Below are 13,187 nucleotides of genomic sequence, written 5' to 3' on the forward strand. Positions count from 1 at the left end.
TCTCGCCAGTGTGATAGGCCTGGGGGGATCCATCCACAGCAACCCTGGTCCATAGGAAGAGGTCAGGAGTACCAGCCCAGGTACACCAGTAACGGGGTACTCTAACAGCGTCAGTTACCCAAAAGAAACCCGATGCTGGATGCCGGTAAGGAGTCCAGTGGTGGCAGCATTTGCAAGCCCCTCCTACTGTGGTTAGAGGGCTCATTTGGGATACCGAAAGGGAACAGTGGCAAAGTAAGCCCAGCCGGTTCCCAACAACAACAGACAGGGTGACATAGACGGTCCATCCTGTCACAGGGTTAAATGACGTTTTACCATTTGTACACTTTACCAGGCTTTCTGACTGGAAATTATGGCAAAGCATGTCACTTCCGGTTTCTCTGTGCCAGGAAAAATTTGGTATAATATATCTATTTATATAATGAATTTATATTGCTGTGAAGGAGCTCCTATATCTCCTGTGATGATGCAATCATGGAGGGCGGAGCTTGAGCCACATATAATGGCCACTAGCATTCCACTGCTGTCTACACGTGCCAAACTCATGCACAGATTAAGATATTTCAAGCATAGAAAACATATGCTCGACAGGAAGTTAGATCAAACAAAGAAAACAAAAGTACAGCTAAGCACAGAGCAGTGACTCATCATTCCAATGTGCTGGTATGAAGGGGTGTGGTGAAGGTCACCACCCCTACCTGAAGCAGTGCATTCTAGGTTAAGGTTTATAGACTCTAACCCAGGCTAAAACATGTCTCTTTGTCCATACACATGAACTCACTTGGAGGCTTAGGACATTCCTCTGACATCACATTGCAAAATAAGGTATCTTCTGCCTTAACTTCTGTATATTATACATGCTTATATCTCTCCTCAAACACATCCTATATATCACTCCTCTCTACCTACATGACTTACACATGCACACACACACACACACACACACACACACACAAACACGGACATTATACAAAGAGCAAGGACTTATAATACACTTATGTACATTATTTCTATCTAGCATACACACACACGTACGTACGTACGTACGTACGTACGTACGTACGTACGTACGTACGTATGCACATACACACACACACAAAGAAATTCCTGAATTTAAGTCCACAAAATGATGATTACTGAAACATAAAGGTAACACAACAACAAAATAGGATATAAACTCGCTTCTGAAGTAAACTTGTAAAATCTATATAAAGTCATGTCTGCTGAAACTATAATGTATTATCTGTATTGCATGTAAGCATTTTATGTACTGTATACTTGATCTCAAAGTTATCTTTGTAAAGTAAAAAAAAAATTGGATAAGTTATTAATATGATCAAAGACATTGTATCATTATTACAACAGAACACACAATATCAAACAACAAATGTTTTTGCAGCTGGTTCCCTAAAATTGTAGCTGAGGCTATGTTTTGCTTACAAATAATGTCTAATTTTGTACTGGCTGCTGTTCAGCCAACCTATAAAGGATTATTTAGGTACAATTTACTTTCTTGCCACATTTAAGTAGTGAGTTGATTGTATTCAATTTTTACTGCATTTTAGTCTGTCTGAAGTATAGCTGACTGTACAATAACTTGCAAAAATATGGATCCTTAACATTAGGTTGCGACTTAAATTTTTTTTAGTGCAATGTTTCTATATTGAAATAGTTACACATGTGTAAGAGATATAATGAAACAGCATTTGATGCACTAGTTAGTTGTAAACAGAATGAGTAAATAACTCAATATAGGATAATTGAAAAAAAAAAACCATTGTTCCCCCAGCATCTCAGAACTTTTGGCACTCAAATGACATTTAGACGTATTGGGTGAAGAACATTTAGTCATTGAACCACTCTATCATATAAATTGAACCAAGGCCTCCTAAAATAGGGAGTAATTAAATGAGTACAATAGTAGAACATGTAGAAAGTTGTTAGGTAAATGATGGGGCTTGTTCAAGGTCAGAGAAGAGAAGTAGAAGAAGTGAGGACATGCTGGATAGCCAAGGGGTCAATATAGTAATACAAACATGCAGCGTAGGACCTTCCGTGGAGATCCAAAAACTTTTTACACTATTTGAAATTTGTTAAAAAATGTCATGTGGAAATCTGAATATTTAAATTGCACCACCTACTCCATGTAGCACAAAAATTCCTAAGCCTATCGATGTTGAAAGCATAATATCCTCAATATTCATGGAGTATTTAAGTATAGCAAACCAGTATTCTAGTGTTATAGGAAAGGAGGATTTCCAACAGGTGGGTATTGTCTGTCACCCTTGTTGCATTGTTTAGGTTTTTTTTTTATATTTTTCATATTTTATTGGATTTCCATAAAAAAATATACTTACAAAGTAAGTTTCATACAATTAATATCCAGACAGTATTATGCATACCTTTGTAAGCCAAATACTACCCTTACAGGATAAGTAAAATAAATATAATAAATAATAGTACTAATAAATTAATTTATGAACCGGTGTTAGAGCACAGCACAATGTGGAAAGTTCTGAAAAGTACATCTGATTTTCTAGCAGTGTCTAAGTTGGGTGCGATGGGGTGAAGATTGAGTAAGGGAAGGAGGGATCAGGTGTTAGATAGACATACTGGGCCTGATTCACCTAAGGAAAGTAAAGAAAAAAAAGGAGTAACTTTGCCAAAATCATTTTACATTGGAGGGGGAGGTAAATTTAAAATGTGGGGGCAGATTTATAGTTGGGTTAGGGCATGTCCTAGATCAATTTCAGTGTAAAAATAAAGTTATCAAGTATTTGTGTGCAACATGAAAAAGCAGCCAGTATTTTCCATATGTATAAAATAATAAACTAATTTACACCCCTTGCATTGTAACATGGTTTGTCCAGGATCAAATTTACTTATTTTTTTAGCTTACTCTCCTTAATGACTCAGACCTACTGAATCGAGAGGCATCTTAAAGATTTGTTCAGAAATTTCCTGGTAAAGATACTGAGTGATAACAGTACCAGGGTTCTCATACTTTTTGACATGTTTTAATAAAGGCATTATGTAAATTAGTAATACGTTTCATATTTGACACAAACCAAATGTGTTTGAGGACTTCTTGATGTGATGGGCAATTGGTTTGTTTCCAGTAATCCAGGTATGGCAAGTGTAACCATGTTAGTTATATGGAAAATACGTATGTCCATAGGTCTGTCCTTAGTTTCCATAGGGTTATCAAGAAGAAATAAGATTCCAAGTGTGGTCTGAAACATGTGATGTTCAAAATCAATTCATTGACTGCTTCTCAAAAGGCTTCTACTTTCGAGCAAGTCCACTAAAAATGGTACAACATGCCCTTTTGGCTACAGAGTCTACAACATTGATCAGATAAAATCCTCCTTTCTGGCTAAATGTTGTATAAACTGTGGAACAGATTATGTAATCTAATTATTACAGTGTTCTTGTAAATTGCAATATATAGGAAGAACAATGTGATCATTAAACACCAGCTTCTTGGAACATAGGAGAAATATATTGAAACGTGTTCAGAAACATAGTATTTCCCCTTAATTTCTGTGAGAAACTTGCTATTAAGATATTCAGCACATTTGAATTTAGTTTATTGCCCCAACCTCTAGAGGAGGAGATTGCTATCATATATTGTATATGAGATAAGCATTTTGGATACATAATCTAAGGACATTATATCTAGAAGGATTGAATGAGATTATTGAATTAGCTTTTTGATAATGCTTCTCTTTATTAGAAATTGCTCTTTTTTTAATCATGTTTGAAGATATGTTTTGTAAACTATGGGAAAAATACTGAAGGTGAACAGTGCATTGTATTGTACTGATAATTCTATAACTACCATTATTGTGAAAAACAATTATATTTTTCTTTCATTTTACAACACTGCAATTAGGAAATGTTTTTTCAATGAAGCTATGTTCCATTTCATTATCTTTTCTTATTTATTATTATTTGTATTTATGTACAAATATGACATTTTTGAGGATAAAAAAAAGATTATGAAAAAATTAGGTTTAATCATCCATTAAAGAACCTGAATTAATTGTAGATAGATTATATTAGCCATGGGTATATTCTACATTAATAACAAGTTAACTTAGGTTTACACCATTTCATTGAGGTAAACCTTGCAAATTTCCGCCTTCCAGTTAAAGCTACACTGACAAGGATGGCTGAGCTGGGGGGTAGGAGGACATCTGCCGCCTGGGCCAGTCACATAGCGGGCTACCTTGGGCTGGGCCAATGGGCTACCTGCATTTTTTTCTTCAAAATGTTCCTAATAGACTGCTGAGCTTGGTATTGCCCCCAGGCTAACATTTGCCAGTCATCCACTGTGTACTCCCATCTAGTCAAAGATTTTACTAAGATGCCCCTCCAGCTGGGTCAATGCTACATGCAGCTATTTTTCCCGGCTTTCCCAGGTCTGTAATACAGAACCGGAAAATCAGTTAGGTTAGCCATCTTTAAATGTTGGAGATGGAATTGAGGATGGGTTGAGCAGGAGGACCAATCGCATGCCACAATGTCTTGAATAGAGGCACATTGTAAAATATTAGTGGTATATATTAGTGGTAGTGGAAAAATGGTACCAGATTAAATGAAAAAAGCATAAATTCTCCTACAGAATAAAAATGAATTCATATGAAGTGCTCAGAATTTCACAAAATACTGTAAATTGTTTGGACAGTTTCTAGTTTGAAATGCACTACTTAAATTTATGGAGTAAACTTTCACAGCTTTCCTAATAGCTCATTTTGTGTATACTTAATTTCTTATAAACGAATAAACTAATCTTTCCCCTGATTGTGAATTGCTATGACCAGTCCAAATAGTGATTAATTTGTTAAATGTATTACATTTTGTACGTAATTATTAAAGTCTGCTGATGCAATCAGTGTTTCGGAAGTTCTAAAATATTTCTTACCAAACAAGTTCACAAAAGAAAGATGCCTTACTGTATATGGTATACTAGAAGCTGCCTACAACAAATTAAGTTAAACAGGTCTTCTATTGGTCTTCCGATACAGTATCAGGTTATGTGTTCAATTTCAAATATCTCTTAATGAAGAATAAGGTATTTATTTGAAAAAACAAAAATGGATATAATGCATTAATTAATAGATATAATACACAGTATACAACAATTTGATACAAAAGAGGATACAATACATCACAGAGCGATGGTCACCGGGTTATTTGGCTTCTGTAACGGAACTTACCTCTCCTCGCTCCAGCGCCGGCTTCTCTGTGCAGCGAGCGGCACTTCTCGGAGGCGAGTCACATGACTTGTCTCCAGAGGCGAGTTTTTCAAACTTGCCTCTCCACTTAAGGCTCGCAATGACACTTGTACAGTGTCAGTGCAACTTGTTTGCCTTGCTTCTGACTCCTGTGCTGCTCCCTGTGTGTTCCTGATATCTGATCTTCTGCGTAGCGAATCTTGCCTTCCTGACCCTGAGCTGCCTGATCTCCTGTGTACCGAACTTGCCTGTGTGATGATCCTCCGCCTGATTTTCCGTGCACTAGTCCCGGCTTGTTCCTGTTTACGCTGCACCTCCAAGGTACTTCTCACTTATATTTTCCCTATTGTTACATCCCAAGACAGTCCAGGGGGCCCAGACCTGCCAGTTCTCGGCAGCAAGGCCCATCCTGCCTTGCGGCGGTTCTTGGTGAAAAACGGGAAACTCGTTAGACTCCACGCCCCCGGGCTGCCAGTGCCAATTGAGATTGACGCAGGTTTCTAATTAGATTGTAACAGCTTCCTTTGCCAGGTCAGATTCCAGGGATGCGCTCTTGTTCCTATGGCCAGTAAGGCAGTAATCAATTTCAAATGTCAACTCAATTTAAGTGGCCACATGAAAGTGAACAGACCCTTTTTGCAAGACAGGATACAGAGTGTCCTTATAGTCTTTGATCATTCCTATAGTGCTGATGCATAATGACAGTCCAGAGGAAGCTGTATCCTCCAGCAAGTCCGGTTACAGAAGAGAACTCCAATTTGTGCCCACCTTTTAAGCTCCTCCAGATTATATCTAACCATATGTGACCATGTTCTTTTGGCTATACGTATGCATTAAGGGAAACATTTATTTTCTGTTACAGAAGCCAAATAACCTTTTTTTGATACAAACATAACACTGACTGGCCAGGAATTTTGAAGGGTAAAATCACACCAGGGCCAGCATCTCCTTGACTTCTTTAATGATCATCTGGACTTGCTCGTAAACTACCAAATATGCTAGGTGACTGATGTGTTTAGCCTTCCTTGTATCAACATGATGGGTAATCAAGTTGGTAAATTGGGGTGTTTGCAGATCCAAAACTTCCATTTCCTTAGTCTGTTGGTTTATCAACTGGGTCTCCATCTGCACCTGCTCTAGCCCTAAATCTTATGTAGCGTTGGTTAGCAGCTTTGGGAAGGTGGTCCATCTCTGAGATCTGCATAGGTGGGTTGCAAGCCTCCATGGCTCCTACCTCTCTTTCCAGGTCTTTTTTTACGCAGTTTACGTTGTATGTGCAGAGCTAACTTCGCTCTGCAACTAGTCTGCTTTGCCATGTCTCTGAGTGACTATGTAGAATTCTGCTTGTATTAATTGTTCTCAGAACTGTTCTACATTTGATTATGAGGAGTTTCAGGAACAAAATTTTCCCTCCCAGCTTTTACAGACTAAGTCCAGCAAACCTCTGATCCTCTGTCTGCAGAGCAACTTTCACAAGGAGAACTTTTTGGATTCCTGTGACACCACTCTATAAGCAAACAGAAGTTGCGGCAGTGATCTCTCCTAGTTTCCCCCCTTCTGAAAGTACAAACATTTGCAGCAAATGATTAAGGTTTTCATTGAACCTTTTACATAGTCAGAGCCCTAATTTCTCCCACACATGTTTGCATCACCAAACCGTGGAGTTGAGACCCTTGGTTGGTTAATACTTTGAAGGGAAATTCTGTCGAACTAAAGAAATACATTAAGGCTTGCAAAATGTTCCAGTTTTGGTAGAAGCTAGCAACAATGCCTCCAAGTACTAGGTGGCAAAGACCGCTAGGACAAATATAAAATTCTTCCCAGTCTGTCTAGACTTAGGAAGCAGTCTCACAATATCCACTGTCACCTGCTGGAGGATTTCACTAATAATGGACATGGGGTGGAAGGGGCTTTATAAGGTTGCCCTCAGTGCACTGACAAACATAGCAGGCAACGCAAAATTGTTTCATTTTATGGGTGATGCCAGGCTAAAAGAAGTTATGTTGTAAATGGGAGATAATCTTCTATACCGCTAAGCATCTGACTACTAGAATACCATGGGTTAATGCCAGCAGTTGTTGGATTGACATCCACAGTTTTTGCTATGAGTATGTGAGATTCTGTGCAATAACCCATCTTCCCACTCTATGTGGTTCCTCTCCACTGGGTGTTTGGCCTGTCATCTGTGCTGCATAGCTTAGTTATGGTTGGATATGTCTATTGTTCAGCCCCAAATTGAGCCCAGTCCACTTCCTACAAATCTATCCCTGTTTCAGTTTTGTCATTAGAAGGGTTAATCAATGAAGATGCATTATTGAGGGTCTCAATGCTGGATATGGCTGTAAGTCACAGCACACAAAAACTGGCTGGCCAATCTGTGGCACCAATCATTTTCTAACATTACATCCATGGGCAGTCCCTCAAGCAAACCGACTTCCACAAAGCACTGATGGTGCCCCCAATCAATATGTATTTGGCCATAGCAATGCAGATCTTTCAGTTTCTAATCACTTGGGACCTTGGGTGTCAAGTGCTAACATAATTGATGTGCCTGTATCCCTAAACCTCCTGGTTAATCACCCTGACACCATGCAAATGACATATTCTTCAAGGTAACCCACTGCACATTTGCAACAATTTTCACTTGGTGCATCACATTCTCAGGTTCTGGATCATAACAGAATCATAACTCTCTGGGAAATGTTGCAGACTGGTCCATCATAGAGGAAGGAAGGCCGAGGCAATGACATGCAGCTGAAGCATAGAAAAAAACATGGCTGGATTCAGGAACCTCAAGAAGGCCCCACAAAGTAGTTTTTTGTTACCCACCCTCAGGTGTGTATTGTGTGTGTCTCCAATGGTGGAGGGGGTGGAGGAAACCTGTTTAAAGTTCAGCATGAGCATATGCTGTGTATGTGAATGTGCACTGGTCTAAATAGTATAAGGCCATCACTTGGATACTCTTTACATTGTATGGTGGTCACTTGGATGGTCTTTGTATTGTACAGCTTTCACAAGCATGCATCACAAATATATTCACAAGCATGCATCACAAATATATTAAAAGTATTCATTTTTTAAAATCTCCTACCCCCATGAAGAGGTATAGAGGGCATTAGTAGGTTGGGGGACAATGGCATGCTCTGCACAATGGCTGGGACACCCTAAAGTTTCAGGTACAGGTAGGCGAGGCAATGCATTTTTTTAAACTGCTAGGTAGATTTTAAAATCAGTGGAAGAGTGACAGAAAATGAAACCCCAGAATTATCTACCTTACTTTGGTCACGTTTCATGCATTATGCCACAGGTGAGATGCTGTGTAAAAAGCCTCATTCTTTGTGGGCAACTCAATAAAAATTATGTTTGTAAATGAGGGAAATGTAGAGATTCTTTTATTTCAATAAAAATAATGTTTATACTTGCGTCTGTGTTTTATTTACATTTTTCTTTACTACACTACAGGTCCCAGAGGGTGCTGGGTGCAAGGAAATGCTGACACTTGTGGTTCCCCCCAGTGCCAGCATGGCCTGGCAGCCATTAGATGGGTATCCTGGTGCCTGGGCTTAGTAGTCATTATGGCAGGTGGACCCCATGCTGCGGGTTCCCTGCTATAGGGCCACCAGCCTGAGCTGGAAAAACCTAGTGCTAGTACCAACAAAATTGGAGGGACCCCATAGTTTTTGGCCCCCAATTTTGCTAGTACCAGCATAGGCTGGTAGCACAAGGGTTAGTTAAACTGTATGGGGGAGGCCCACACATTTTTTAATGTATACTCTATTGTCTGTATAAATTTGATAATTTATGTAAACATTGTGACTGCATCCCATATGATGATAGTGGCATAATGGTTTTGAGGCTATATACTGTGTGAGGAAAGGAAACGGTTATCCACCACACAAACTGTAACTCATTCATGACAATAATAGGTGACTAACTTATGCAATTATTATATCTGTTACCCTCATCATGCACTTAATTTTGTTTGCAAATGTATTGCAGTTAATATCCACTCAAAAATTCCAAATGTGTTTCAAATATTAGCTGAAGTTCGAAATGCCCCATCATTATGGTACTAATATACCTGACTACACATTTTCCTATTTAGAAAAATGAACACACACAACCAATTTTGAACGAATATAGACTTTTTTATATAATAAATTGAATGAAAATATCAACATTTTAAGTTTACCAAAAATTAAGATTTTGATTTTGAATTTTGATATTAGAATATGTACAGGGTGAATGAAATTTTTGGCTGGGGAAATGCCAACTGTTTCAGGGGTACTTGAAACTGTGACTGGGGCTGTATGTCATTGGGTAACCTTTTTGGGGGTTTTTTCTTTCTTTTTTTTAGATGATAATGCACATACAGGTGGTGCTCAGGAGGAACTGGTGGAGGAGGCCTGTAATGTGGAAGAGACTCAGATGGAAGAGGATGCAGGGGTCAGTCGGCAGAAGGAACTTTTATCGCATACTTACAAATCCAACACAGCAATAAAACACACTATCCAAGAGATGAGCACTACCCTCACCCATATTGAAAACAAGTTGTACACTTCCCTCAACACAATGAATCACACTTTCACTGACATTTCACTGACATTAAAAATATCCTGTCCAGTCTCACCGACTTTGTTGTCCAATATGTAACTAACAACCCTCCTGCCCCAATGTCACACGTTTCCTCTCCTTCCCCATTAGCACAATTCCTCAGCCCTGTCAATTGTTCATACTTCACCACACAAGACATTCTGATACATAATCCTTGCCCATGTTACCCTTCTTATCATCACCAACTACCATGGTGCTCCACTACCCTCACCAGCCCAAATGCACTTTTTTCCCCCAAAAACCCTTTTGGTCCCACAACACACTTTTTTTTCCCAACAACCCTCTTTTGGCTAGAATTCCTAATTTGCCCAACCACACTTTGAACCAACATCTCCCCCCCTAACCCCCTCTGACCCCTAGCCATCTCTGCCCCCCTAGCCACCTCTGCCCCCCTAGCCACCTCTGCCCCACTAGACACCTTAGCCACCACTGCCCCCAGACATCTCTGCGATCCAGTCCTCATTTAATTCAAGCATAATATTTTTACAAAAATCATAAAATTACTTACATGCAAAGAAGGTGGAAAGCACATATTCTTTAAATAAAGCTGTCCACCATTTCAGGAGGGCTTAGGTCAAAGTCTTCCACCATCTTACCAACAACCTTGGCCTTTTCAGCCAAGGAACCCCACTTCTAATAGCGATGTTATGGAACACTGCACACAGAGAATACTGTCTTTGGCGCATACAAAAGAATGCCCCCAGACCAGCCAAGGTACCAAAATCTTGCCTCTAAAAGGCCAAATTCCCTTTCAACAAAAGATCTAATGGCCATATGGGCCGAGTTGAAGGCAACTTTCTGCTACATGTGTGGGTTCAAAAGAGGATTGAGGAGGCAAAGGTAGGAATGGTATGCATTGTCTCCTATAAAAGGTGACAAGAAAGACAAAATAACAAATATTAGTAATGAGAAACCAAACATACAAACAATTCTGGAGATCTTCTAACATGATATGGTGCTTTGTAATAGTACAATATTTGACATTTGAGTATAGAGTCCTGCTTAATTAGAGCAAGCAAAGGAAAATAAATAAGTAAATTTGTCCCTTGGCAAAACCATACTGTATTGGAGGGGGTGATAAATTAAAATTTGGCAACAGATTTATAGTTGTCATAGATAAACTTTAAATATCAGTATAAAAGTAAAGCTATCAAGTATTTGTATGCTATTTGAAAAGCATCCAGTCTGTTCCTTATGTACAATATAAAAAACTAATTTCCACCCTTTTTATTGTAACATGCACCATAATGCAAAGACTGAAGATGGCTTAGGACATTCTTGCTGTGACACCAACTATGGTCTGAAAAGACTCAATGGGGCACAGAAATGCAAAATCGCCAACAGTTTGGTCAATGGCAGTATTGCTGTCGGGCTGTTGTGCATTGATTCTAGGTCACTCTGCACAATGCACAGGGTGGCCATGATGACATGAGGTTGGAACCAATAACGATGTCCTCCTCAGCATTTGACATGTGGACTGAAGACACACTCTCTGGACTGGCGACGGTGGACCCGTTTCTGGTTTCGGAGGGGATGATGCTTGTTGCCTTCCTCTTCCTCCAAATGAGTCATGCCCATGACTAGCTGGAAAAGCATGTAAAAACGATGGATGAAGGGGCGAATAAATAAATTACCTCATGCCTTGCAAACATTGTTGTCTGTATGTTTGTTACTACATAGGTGTATATAGTAGAATACATAGACAAGTCTGAAAAATTTACACACATAAATTTAAACATGCAATAACATTGTTTTAAAATGTTATGTGCCTGTTGAATAGTTTTTCACCCGCTTGCATACAAACAAGTTTTGGCATAAATGTATGACAACAGATTTAACAACAATTGCAATGAAACCATTCACATTAGTATGCAGTGCTTGAGCAAAAAATACCTATACCTTTTAAGAAGAAAAAGAAAAAGTTGAAGATGACTTTGGACAATCAAAATCGCATGCAACATAGAACTTACTGATGAAATGGCACCATAGTAATTTCCCACCATGGGACTTATATAGTGGTGTATAATGAGATGAGTGTATGCAGGGGGATAGTTCAAACTTTCATTAGATAATGCAGATGTGAGGCTGTGTTAGTTCATGGCTGTTAGCAAACTTAGATCAGCCCCCTAGCAGGCACAGGCTTTTTGTCGGAAAAAACAGCGTATTCCTAAATGCACCAAAGTTTCAATCGCATGTATGTGCAAGGGAATGCCTTTACTGTACATTGCCCACATGCATCCGCCCCTTTCCCACCCCATTTCCTCCCCAAAATCGCATGCTGACATAGGTGTCATTTTCTCTCAAAGATGGATAAGACATTGCTGCGTTCACTGGTGTATGTCCCATTTCTGGGCATGCGCACAAAATTGCCACATATGTGCCTTGATGAATCAGACCCAGTGTGTTTTCCTATTACTGGAACCAGCGCAAGAGTCCAGGACTTGACCCCACTCATCTGACAGTGCCCACAGTGCCCCTATTCCACCAATTTTCTTCTTGCCTGGAATGTGGGTGTGGTGGCATCTTCTGCTGTTCTCAGTCTGGAAATTTCTGACATCATGGCCCAATTCTTTTGTCTCAATTCTTAATTAAAACATGTTGGAAGGTTTACATATGGTGGCCGGAGGTGGGGTTTGGGGCGCTAAGCACTAATCTTGTGCACACTACCATTCTTAAGACAGCCCTGCACCACAGGGTAAATAAGAACAGATAATGCATTAATTATTTTCTCTAATTTTAGGTGCCCCCAAACCCAGTGCTACTAGTCGAGCGCATATGTTCTCTAAGTGATAGCGTCAGCCATGCATTTAACTGAAGATATAGGGCCTGATTTATCTTTGAGCATAATGTGAATCTAACATGTATGTATGTAAGCCTGATTTTAAATGCAAGTGGATATAAAGATTTGTTTCCATTTGAATCTTGGTATAAGTACGCTGTGGCTATATATTTCTTGCCATATGTAGACAGAACACACTGCACAAGCATACATGCAACATAAATTCCCATAAGAAGGTATGCAAAAAAATATTTTACATATTAAATTTTTCATTAAAAAATTGGTCATCTATTACAAATCATTAATAAAAATAAATGTTTTAAATTTTTTTTACATTAAAGAGCCTAAATAAATCAGGATGATCTTAATGCATATTGGACATAAAAATGTATCAGTCGACACTTACATCTGCCCTGCTGCTTTTGCACATGATACGACTAAAAAACATATATTTAAGAGATGCCCTGATCTCCTGATCTTGAATCAGTCACGTCTGCATAGGCATGTCCTTGGAACGCCCTTACTGTATATTGTGGGAAGATGCAGGAGAATGC

General features: G+C 39.2%; 1 long non-coding RNA gene across 3 annotated transcripts in view; it reads left to right on the top strand.

Annotated features, from left to right (window-relative positions):
• LOC142142851 (uncharacterized) overlaps positions 1–11,466 on the top strand; it is a 112,205-nt gene extending 100,739 nt beyond the window's left edge. For 2 of the 3 annotated variants that reach the window (XR_012689356.1, XR_012689358.1), the window contains exon 3: positions 9,598–11,466. This is a non-coding gene — a long non-coding RNA (uncharacterized LOC142142851). Of the gene's footprint in view, positions 1–7,904; positions 8,472–9,597 lie in introns of those variants that run through there. The other variant, XR_012689357.1, reaches the window with a different exon arrangement.
• The last annotated feature ends 1,721 nt before the right edge of the window (positions 11,467–13,187 follow it).

The sequence above is a fragment of the Mixophyes fleayi genome, chromosome 3 (assembly GCF_038048845.1).
Source record: "Mixophyes fleayi isolate aMixFle1 chromosome 3, aMixFle1.hap1, whole genome shotgun sequence".
NCBI lineage: Eukaryota > Metazoa > Chordata > Amphibia > Anura > Limnodynastidae > Mixophyes > Mixophyes fleayi.